Genomic DNA, 11,793 nt, shown 5'->3' on the forward strand with positions numbered 1-11,793 from the left:
CACTTACTCTTTACAGCACACACAAAATGTACCTTTGCCTTTGTCCTTTTACAGAACATATGAAAAAAGGCCACAGAGCGTCTATCTCTTGATCTCCATTTAGATAATACTAGTCAAACACAACCATTTGCAAATCTGCTACTTCAAAACTTTCATCTTCCTGATAATAGAAGTGGAGAAACATTAACACTAAAGGCCTTTTACTTGGTGTTACAAATTAAAAAAAAACAAATACCAAAATCAAATAAACAACAACAACAAAAAATAATACAGAATCTATGGAGCATTGTACAATCCACTATTGAAGTTTCTAAGTCTTTTGTCTGTTTTAATCCATAGTCAACTATCTTAAAATAAGCTTGCTTAGGTTAGGAGGCTGGCTTTCTACCTCAGTGATTGTTATAAAGTCTCTGCTAACAGGAACTCCTCATCACCCAATCATGTTGCTATCCTTTTTACCAGAAAACCTCAATTGAGTTATCTACACTGTCATTCCTATAGACTTTAGAGCATCACCTTTTGGATAAGGAGCAGGATAGAGCATTAATTACCTAATCTGCTATATGAAATAACTCACTTGCCTTAATCTAATACTATCAAAAAAAAAGCCCTTTTCTAAATATGTGCTCTTTTATGAGTTCCAGGATTCTTTCTTTAGTCTGGGAATATATTTCCAAGGATTGGCCAACATGATCACTGTGACTTACTGAAACTTCTAACTCTATGTTCACTGCTGGTATCAGAATATCCTGGTGTCCATGGCTCAGCCTGGAACTTGGTCTCCTTTCCACACAAATTCCCTAAAAATTAATCTCCTAAAATCAGATGCCCATTAAGTCATGCTCTAAACCACAGTTCATGACCTCATTCTAAGAACTGACTACTCCCCAGACATCTTAGTTTAGATGTTTAGTAAACATTTCACTTATTGGCTCCAAAATCATGATAATTGAATACAGACACTCAATGTCTATGTTAATTAATTGGAAGAAATAGGTGGATGGGGAGAAGAAAAAGTAATACAAAACAAGAAATCACAAAATGAAGAAAACATGAATACTTTGAGGAAGGAAACAGTAGTATAAAGAAATATTCAATATTTAGTAAATGCACAAAAGTAAGAAATTTAAATAGATAACACATGATAATACAATTTTATATCAATAAACTCAGATAAAGAGTTTGTGAAACCCATGAAACAAATTAATTAATAAAACATATTTTGAATTATGTTTTCTTAATCAGTAAAATATGTTAACTCAACATATAACTAAAAATCTGAATAAACTGCTTTTAAACCATAACTATAAAGAAATATGTCTGAAAATAAGTATGTCTGAAGTGTGGCAAATGACATTCAAAAAGGCAAGGGTCTCTTCTGGAAAGACCTGTTGTCCTCCTTACAGGACAAATCCAGGTTACATTGGGCCCCAATCCAGGTGTGACTCTCAGGAAGATGCTGTTCCTCAGGGATAGGGGTTGAAAAAACTGAAGAGCTATACTTTGTCACTCCCTATGACTCAGAAGGCTGTGGCAGACTGTCTTCTCAGGAGAGAACTGATCATCTAACGCTGACATTCTCTGGTGGCTGAGAATGTGGAGTGACAGCACCTCACAGAGTCTGCAGGAAAGTGAACAGGCCTGGATGAGGCTGACTCAGAGGAAGGGGTCAAAATGGAAGGTCACAATGGCAAGAGACTGAATAGTTAGGTAAGAAGAGGTTTGGCTCACGTAGTTTATAGAGGGAAGATTTAGTTCACTGTTTTGATGTATAGAAGCTAACCCCAACATCAAATTATAACTGTAGAGTCCAGTAGGCCAAAGCCAGAGCTGAGGAGACTGAAGAACAAGGAATAATGCTATACATGTATGAAGATTTTATGACAAATCCATTACATTGTAGGATATGTGTGTGTGTGTGTGTGTGTGTGTGTTTGTACACACACACACACGCAAACACACACACACAAACACATATTGTATATATAATCATGATGCTGAATGGTGGCTCACTGCTTACTTTACAAGCAGAAGGGCCTACAGTAGAATCTTCAGAATCCCCATAACAAGTCAGATATGGCTATGTGTGCTTTTACCCTAACATAGCAGGGTGGAGACAGGTTAATCCCTAGAGCTTTCTGAACAATCAGCTCAAAATCTCAAGCTTCTGATTCAGTACTCTGATTTCAAACAACAGTGGAGAAAGTGATGAAGGAAAAATGTCAGTTGTCCGGATACCTACCTACACAGTCCTGAAATACATCATATATGAGACACATACCACACAAACACACATACTCTCATGCATACCCATATGAGCATGCACACATATAAACACACACACACATACAAACACACACACATACACACATACATGAACATGGTCAAACACAAGCACACACTCATGCGCACATACACAAACACATAGGCAAACACACTGAAAAAGAGAGAGAGGAACAGACACTTAGATAGAGACAGAAAGGGGGAGAGGGAGACTCAGAGAGAGAGAGAGAACAAACAACTATGGAACCTCCATGATGCCATAATTCCTCAGTATTAGAAATCAAAGAGAATAAGAAAAATGGCACAAGATACATATGTTGCATAGAATAACCAATATTCACAAAAAATCATAAACAATGCTCACATAAGCAGCTACATGCAAAAAGAGAATCAATTCTGAATCTAAATAGAACTTAGCAAACAGGCATTAAGTGTAGAAATTTTAAAATGTGGAGAAAAAACCTGAAAGTAAAAATAGATAACTAAATAAACCTGCTGAGAATTACTATCCAGGTAAGTCAAATGAAAACCCGCAACAGAACAACCTTTGTAAATTTTCTTCACCTGAAAAATGGGCTCTGAAAATGTGAAAATTAATCAAGAAAGAAAGATGTAAGATTCAGCTTACAGAGGACCTAACACACAGAACTAGATGAGAACAGACATACAGTACTTAGGATTGAGGAAAAATTGAAAGAAGGGATTATCTGTCACAGGTAAAGTTGGAGTGATTTGCATATATTAGGGATTCATTTACATACACTAGAAATGGTGTACTTATTCTACACAGAAAAATGCTAACAAAAATGCCCACATGATAAAACCAAAGAAACATGAATAAAATATGGTCTACAATTCAGCACTGCCAGCTCCACAGTTCATGCTTAAGAAGTGTGAGGGGATTACTAAAAGAAATGATTAAAATGTCTCAGGACATTGTGAGTATATTTAACTTGTGTTAGGCTATGTGCGTAAATTTCAGTAGCAAGAGGCAGCCAGCTAGCCATAGGTGAAAGAGAAAAATTTGAATTTCAACTATTAAAAAGGAGGATAGCATGAATTTTACAGGAAGATGGACAGAACTACACAATATCACCCTGGTTGAGGTAACCCAGACCCAAGAGACCATACTCAAAAGGTATATACTCAGTGATAAGTAGATATTAGCCAAAAACTACATAATTCTTTTGAATTAGAATTAGCCAAAGAGTCAGGGCCCCAAGTAGAGGGATGGCATCTCTAAACTACCCTCAACCTAGTACAGCTGTCATCTGAGAGGTTCTGCCAGCACCTAGAGAAGACAGAGGAGGAATCTCTCTGCCAACTGTTTCTAGTGAACTTGGGGACTCCAGTGGAAGAGTTAAGGGAAGTACTGAAGGAGCTGAAAGGGATGGCAACACCTTATGAAGAACAGTGTCAACTAAGTGGACACCTCAGAGATCCAATGGACACAGTTATATACATGGGCGGTTCCATGGCTCCTACTACATATGTATCAGATGAATGCTTTATCTGGCACTAAAGGGAGGGGAGGCACTTGGTCCTGTGGAGGCTTGTTGTCCCAGTAAAGTAGGATGCTAGAGGAGTGAGGCCAGAGGGGGTGGGTGGTTGCAGAATTACCCTCTTAGAGTCAAAGGGGAAGGGGGATGGGATGGAGGATTTGGGGAGGTTAGACTGAGAAAGGAGGAAACATTTGAAATGTAAATAAATAAAATGACAATTATTTTTAAAAAATAAGTCATAAAAATCTTATAAAAATAAAAGTCTATTCAAGCATGATGGAGTATGATTAAAATCCCAGCCATGGGCAAGCAAAGGCACGAGGATCTCCCTAATGATATCTTGGGCTGCAAAGGAAGTTCAAGACTGGGCAAATTTGCGTAGTAAGAATGTATCTAAAAATAAACAAATAGGTAAAAATTGATAATAAAAATGAAACAGCATGGCAGCCTTATTTATTTTACTAAGATTTAAGTTACTTCACTGAGGATAGAAGGAAACATTAAATTCTGGATCACTGTTATTTGCAAACTTTCTAAGTAAACCTTTCCAAGTTTATGACTAATTAAGATTCAGTTATCTTATAAATGCTACCTATCTAGCATTGTTTATAAGAAATAATTACTAATCAACAGAAAGATTTTTAAACAAAGACAAACGTAAACACTTTCCTATCAACAGGAGAAAATTACAAACAGTCCAATGTCCAGCCAGAGTAAGTCAGACCCATGCTTCTTAGTATAAAAGAATCTTATGTGGCAATCTGAGCTGATACCACAGTAAAATAATCAGAAATATGTTCATAGTAGTTACTGTGTACATATGTGCATAGAATTATTATAGCCTTCATGCTTTGTGATGCTCTAACACTGGATACAAAAGAAAGACAGTATTAATAAGGGTAAATAGAAAAAGAAATTTTCTTGGAGTGGTAAGAATACAGGTTGTCATTACTTTTACTTGTATTTTTTTCAATTTTAAAGTTTTGAAATTAAATTTATTTTACTAATATTATCTCATGTTAAGAAAATATCATATTTCAGAGCTAAAATTTATAACAAAATAGTAAATTAAACAGTCCCATACACATCAATAAGCTATAACTTGATTAACTAGCATTTATTACTATATTACTATCTTTAACCTAGGAAGCAAGATGCTTTGTGTACCTGTGGGACATTGTAGAGACTTAGAACTCGGGAGATCTGAGTTGATATTCCTGTTGAAATGCCTCCTATGACTGCAACCAGCTTATCAGTCTTCTCAGGCCTACAGCCATAATTAGGAATTAGGGGACTTTCTCCTGAGAGCAAAGCCATAGAACTTTCCATGGCCTTTGTTTCAAAAAAATCAACATTGAAGAGATAGAATCCCAGGGACATATTGAATAAAATATTTGGGTCCTTGTTGATTTTTTCTATAGCAAAAAACATTGCCAACATGTGCTGATAATTTTTGGTGAGATTCCTGGGAGAAAAATTGGAAAGATCATTTTTGTGTTCTTTTATATTAATTAATATTAATTAATTATTTTAATTAATACGTGTTCTTTTATATTAATTTATAAAATATTATTATTTATATGAATTTATATATTTAATGTAATAAATAAAATATAATTACGTTCTTTACCTCTCTCTCTTTTCTCTATGTAGCTCCTCTCATTCTACCTCTCAAATTCTGAATTTTTATTTATAAGAACTTAATTCATATAAAAATTGTACATGATATTCCAAGAAACAGGCAGTCTACTCAATATTAAAAATTTGGATATAATTGTGCTAAAAATAATATTCATAATACAACTTGTTATTAAATCTATTATTTTGTTTTTGAATTTTTTTGAGACAGCATCTTGCTTATTCAACCAAGGTTTAATTTAAACTCCTTATGTAGTCTAGGTTAAACTCAGGCTCACAAAGATCCACTCCTTCTGCTTCTCAAGTTTTGGGATTAAACTTTTGCACCACCACATACTATCAAATGTACATTTTTCAATATTTATTGTACAATTTGTGTCTGAGAAATATAATGGAAGTATAAAGCATGTGGGAAATAGCAAATATTAAAACTTAGTTTTCATGCAGACTTCAAAGATTAAGATAAACCTCAGGAAAATATACAGTGCTTGATCAAAAATAGCAACTGAAAAAAATAGTGTCAAGTGTGAATTTAAAAGGAACACTAAAATCTTCTCAATATACTACACTAAATAACTAAAAAGACAACTTGGTTTTGACAGCAAAGTGCTTTCAAAAACTTCTTACATATTTAAGAGAATTCAGCATGTGTAGGTGAGAGAGACACAGAGTCATGGCTGAATAGTTATTGGCCTTTGGTGGCTACTGGGGAAGGGACAGTCAGTTTCATTAGGAGGTTTGTCTAGTAGCTTGCCTAGACTCTAGATAATGTCATATACTCCTGCAGTACAGGCATGCCTATATGAACGTTAAAATTGGAGAGACACTGAGAGAAAGAAAGAGAGACAGAGAGAGAGAATGAATAAAATTGAAGTCAGGAGACATTGCAAGGGAAATAGCAGAGTACAGTCAGATCAATATGTCTCATTTATATGTATGAAATCCTGAAACTCTATTTTTTTTAAGAGAGAAGTCAAACACTTACACAATAACAGCTTCCGGTATAGCCATTGCATCATTAAAGCCAAATTTAATTCTATTGTCTCTAGCAGTCACTCTGAGGGAAAAGAGTCCTCCAATAACAAAATGCCCATCTTGATAGTAGCCAGGAGAAGCAGGTATACTTAAGGAGAAACAAGAAATTTGTTCCTGGAATTCAATGAGGACAATCAGGAGAGAGAAAGCAATGCAGAATTTCATTACATTGATAAATAATAGATAAAACTCAGATATCTGTTCAGTTGAGAATCTTTGACTATTCATCCCTGGGAGCACATGAATAAACTGGTAAAAGATGTCTGGTTGATCCATGTGAATCAAGGTTATGAAGCATTGTTTTGTCCTGGTTCAGGGCCACCAGTATCCAAATACTCCCTCAGTTCCCTGGAGTCCAATCTGCTTAATACCATTATAGCCCTACATTATATCCCATTCACAGAGTCACTGTGAGTCTCCAAGGGCTCAGAAATCTCTCACTTGGCACCTGGAAATCCTGATTCTCAGTAGGAAAACACACAATTAAGAAAATGTGTGAAGTCCACTAAAACATCTGTGGGGTGTTTACACTCACTGAGATGAGAATAACCAGTGGAAACAAAATTAAGTCATGAAGAGTCATCTGAAGGAGGCATCAAAGGGCACAGTGTTTGTTAGGCAAGAATTAGACTCTGAGTTATTTAACATCAATATCATTTTAGAGTATTTCTGTAAGGAAAAGAAATAGTGTTACATTAGAATATATTATTTCTGTTTATTATATTGGGTCAAATATCAACTCCCATTTTTATTGGATATTTTATGTATTTACATTTCAAATGTTATCCCCTTTCCCGGATTCCTCTCCAGATCTGTCCTATCCTATCCCCTCACCCCATACTTCTATGAGTGTGAGACTCCACCCACCTACCTACTCCCACCTCACTGACCTGTCATTCTCCTACACTGGGCAATCAAGCATTCATTGGACCAAGGGCCTTTTCCCCCATTAATGCCAGACAATGTCATCATCTGCTATATATGCAGCTGGAGCAATGAGTCCCTCCATGAGTATTCTTTGCTGGATGGTTTTGTCCCTGAGAGCTCTGGGGAGTCTGCTTGGTTTTTATTGTTCTTCCTAAGGGGTTGCAAACATCTTCAGCTCTGTCAGTCATTTCTCGAACTCCTTCATTAGGGACACCGTGATCAGTTGAATGGATGGCTATATCTGCCTCCATACATGTCAGGTTCTGGCAGAGACTATCAGGAAGCAGCTATATCAGGATCCCGTCAGCATGAACTTAATGGCATCCACATAGTGTGTGCATTTGGTGATCAATTGTTAATTCTTGTTTTGATATATGTGGTGATAGTGTGTAGGTTTGGGTATGGGGTGTGTGTTTGCGCCTGTGGTGTGTGTTTCTGTGTGTGTGTGTGTGTGTGTGTGTGTGTGCACTTTCAAGATTTTTTGACTTTGCTACCATGCAATGTTTTATTTCCTGCATTTTTGTGCATGTAGTTAATGTCCTTGGATTAGAGTTTTTGTTCTTGTATTCTGTGTAAGGATGGATTTGTGGATGGATGTTTAGTTTTAGATTTCTCATGAAATATTTTCTTTTCTCCATTTATGGTGATTGAAAGTTATGCTGGATATAGGAGCCTTAACTACCATCTGTCATCTCTTAAAGTCTCAATGACAATTTTTCAGGCCATTCTGTCTTTTAGAGTCTCTGTAAAGATGAAAAGTATAATTCTAATAGTTTGGAATTTATATGTTACATGATCATTTTTCTTCGTAGCTTTTAATATTGTTTCTTCTGTATATTTAATACTTTCATTATTAAGTGATAGAGAGATTTTAATTTCTCGCTCAAGCTATTTAGTGTTCTGTAAGCTTCTTTACCTTTTTACACAACTCTTTCTTTAGGTAAGCTGAATTTTCTTCCATGATGTTATTGTACATATTTTTGGGACATTTTATCTGTGAATCTTTATATGTTCTCTTCCTGTTATTCTTAGGTTTTGTTTTTTCATTCCTTCCCAGATTTCCTGGAAGTTTTATGTGAGAAACATGTTATGTTCACCATTTCCTTCGAAAAATGTACCAATTTTTTAAATCATAGCTTCTATACTTCAGATTCTCTCTTCGGTTTGTTGAATTCTATTGGTAATGATTGCATCGGTAATTCCAGTTTTCTTATAATATTTTTCATTTCAAGGATTCTTCTATAGTGTGAGGATTTTTTATTATTTTTATATCCATTTTCAGGTTTTGAAATGTCTTATTAATTTCCTTCACCTATTAGTATTTTACTGGATATATTAAATGGATATATATAAAGATAGATAGATAGATAGATAGATAGATAGATAGATAGATAGATAGATAGATAGATGTACATCTAAGTTGTTATGGGAGAGGTTTTACCTTGCAACTAATGGAAACACATGCAGAGATCCACATTCAATGCCTAAAAGGAGCTTGGTGAATCCTGCAGAAGATGGGAAGGAAAGGTGGCAAGTTAGAGGGAACAAAAATACCATAATAAAAAACTCACAGAATAAACTAACATAGTAGCCATAGGCAACAACTGAACAAATAACTAAGCAACCAGCATGGAACTGACCTAGGCTCTCTGCATATGTTCCATTTGTGTAGCTTCATCATCGATGGACTCCTAACACTGGGAGCAGGAGATGTCTTAGACTCTGTTCCCTACAAATAGGACCCTTTCCCCCTACTGAATTGTCTTGTGTAGCCTTAGTAAAAAAGAAGGTATCTATTCTTACTGTACTTCATATGACATGGCTTGTTAATAACCATGAAGGGCCTGCCCTTTTCTAATAAAAAATGAAGGAGGAGTGGAGAGAGGTATTATTTGGAGTAAACTTGGAGGAGAAAAAGGATGAGAAAATTGATGTAGAATATTTAATAAATTGATTAAACAAAACACAATATCTACAAATTTTTATTGCTTCTAGTTCCTTTATAACAAAAATTTTGGCATGTTTATTTTGAGACAATTGTGAATAAAATTGTTTTCCTCACTTCTCTCTCAAATATGATTATAACTGACAAGGTACTGATATGCATGCTGACTTAAGAACTTAATGGGTTATCAGATCTTAGAGGCTTTATTTCTTTGTTTCTTTGTTTGTTTGCTCGTTTTTGTGGAAACTTAAGGGTTTTTTATTTTTTTATATGAGATAAAGCCATCTACAAATAAGGATAGTTTCATCTCCCTTCCTAATGCTAGGGCTTTCCTTTTTCTTCAGCTCTATAGCTCTCACTGAAAATCATTGCAAACTGCCACTAGATGATGAAGGTTGGCCAAAACACCCTATTCAGGTGCGAAAATCCCAATGCAAAAGCACCAGTAGGGTGAAAATGACTTAGGCAAAATTTTAGACCAGTAATTCTAAGGAATGATTATAAGTGTACCCAAAGAAATTAATAAGGACAACAATAGGAAGCTGAAATAAATAATTAAATGAGTACAGAACATGAAAAGGAATACAATAAAGATAGCTAGATGAAAAGAACATGGAATTTCCATAATCTATAAGATACAATGAACATAATTTTGGAAAAGTTATAATGACTGGGAATTCACCAGAGACCATCTCGGGCAAAGACTCAGGTAAGTGTGCTCCACAATGCAAAGAGAATTCAGAGCTGATGCAGGATAGATGAGTCATGTGAGGGCATCTCCACAGTATGAGGCAGAAGCCATGATCTCAAGTAAGGAAAGGGTGCTGACCTAAGGTAAAGGGAAAAGGTGTCAGAGTTGTGGGATTCAGTAACAAATGGCAGTAGTTACAAACCTAGGGAGGAGAAAAAAAAACTGAGCCAGAGTAAGGCATCTATGTATGATGAGTTCGAAATTGATAGAGAAAGCAACAGACCCAGAGGATAATGAGTAGATCAAGTGTGAGTACTTCAGAGGTATGGGAAGGTCTACAACTCACAGTTGAATGCAGAGCCAGGGAGGAAACTGAGGCTGACTCAGAGATGTACGTATAGGACTGTGGAGTTCTATAAGACACGGCAGAAATTGTGGACACAAGGAGAAAAGAGAAATTGACCCAGGTATAGACACACAGATTCATAGTGATTTACAAATCAGAGCAGAAGCTGTGGACAATGGGGAAGTTGAGAGTTGAAGCAGTGGAGAAACACAGGCATGATGACACCCATAATTAATGCCACAAACTATGAACCAGGGATTAGGGTAGAACTGACACTAGACAGTAGCTGACTTCAGAGAGAAACTAGGGGTAGACTTTGGATTCTTAAATACAGTTCCCAGGTAGGAAAAGAAGATCTCACTCTTAACTGAACTCTCTGAACTTTCTGAACATTGTAAATGCCTGACTGAAAAATAGAAAGGTAGTTTAAAGAATCACCAATGAAAATATTCTAGAGTAATTACTCCCAATTAGAACGATTTCAAAGAATATAAGCAAATATTTAAAAGAATGGTTAAAACTATGGTAGCATGTGGGACATTAACCCATGCCAGAAGTTTGGTTAGGTAGAGCAGATCACAACTAGGAGACTCAGTGGGCCCATACCTGAGACTTAGGTGACTCCCAAGCCTTGCCAGACTCCTGGCTTTTAACATGTGACATCGTTCTCACATAGAAGAAAGTGTCATATGGTCAGGTAGGCTCAAGATAGAGTTCCCCATGCAAAAGAGGCACCTAGAGGCCCAGAGAGCTTAGCCAATAAGTTTCCATTACCAGATATTCTTCCCTGCAACAAGTATTTAATCTCAGGCCCACCCTGAGAAGTCAGATATGGTTCTACAAATGCATTTTACACATGAGAATAAACTGATTAGAATCAGGAATTGTTTCTTTCACCAAGATCTGCTGTGAGAGACATGAAGACCTTTGCCTACAGATCAGCAGCCTAATTCCATTAGAAGGCCAATCTGCACTTCTAGCAACAAGTAGCCACCAAGCCTGCCTCTGCAAAGGTAAAAGCAATCCCTTTTACTAGCAATGAGAGCTCCATTTTTCCCCTGGCTATGGACTAGACATTTTCCCCAGATCTCAGTCCCCGCTCCCACACACCCCACCACAGCACTCACATTTCTATACTAATATCAAAATAGGAGAACTTTGTAACACAATTATAACACCCAATCTGTATATTTTAGATGCAAAGCAGGAGAACAATACCAAAACAAAAGCATAGCAATAATTATCAATAATGTAATAGCAGAAAATTCTCCAAATCTACAGAAGGAGATGTTCAATTAAGTAGAAGAGGCTTACAGAAAACAGACAGGACCAGAAAAGAAACTTCACATGACATACCATAGCTAATATACTTGGAATATAAAATAAAGGACATTAAAAATCTGTAACAGTTACAAGTAACGTCAGT

At 36.1% G+C, this 11,793-nt stretch overlaps 1 pseudogene; it reads right to left on the bottom strand.

The window, feature by feature from the left end:
* The window catches only part of LOC127678100 (vomeronasal type-2 receptor 26-like), a 33,806-nt pseudogene extending 27,183 nt beyond the window's left edge, over positions 1–6,623 (bottom strand).
* Between the last annotated feature and the right edge of the window lie 5,170 nt (positions 6,624–11,793).

This window comes from Apodemus sylvaticus, chromosome 2 (assembly GCF_947179515.1).
Source record: "Apodemus sylvaticus chromosome 2, mApoSyl1.1, whole genome shotgun sequence".
In the NCBI taxonomy this organism is placed as follows: Eukaryota; Metazoa; Chordata; class Mammalia; order Rodentia; family Muridae; genus Apodemus; species Apodemus sylvaticus.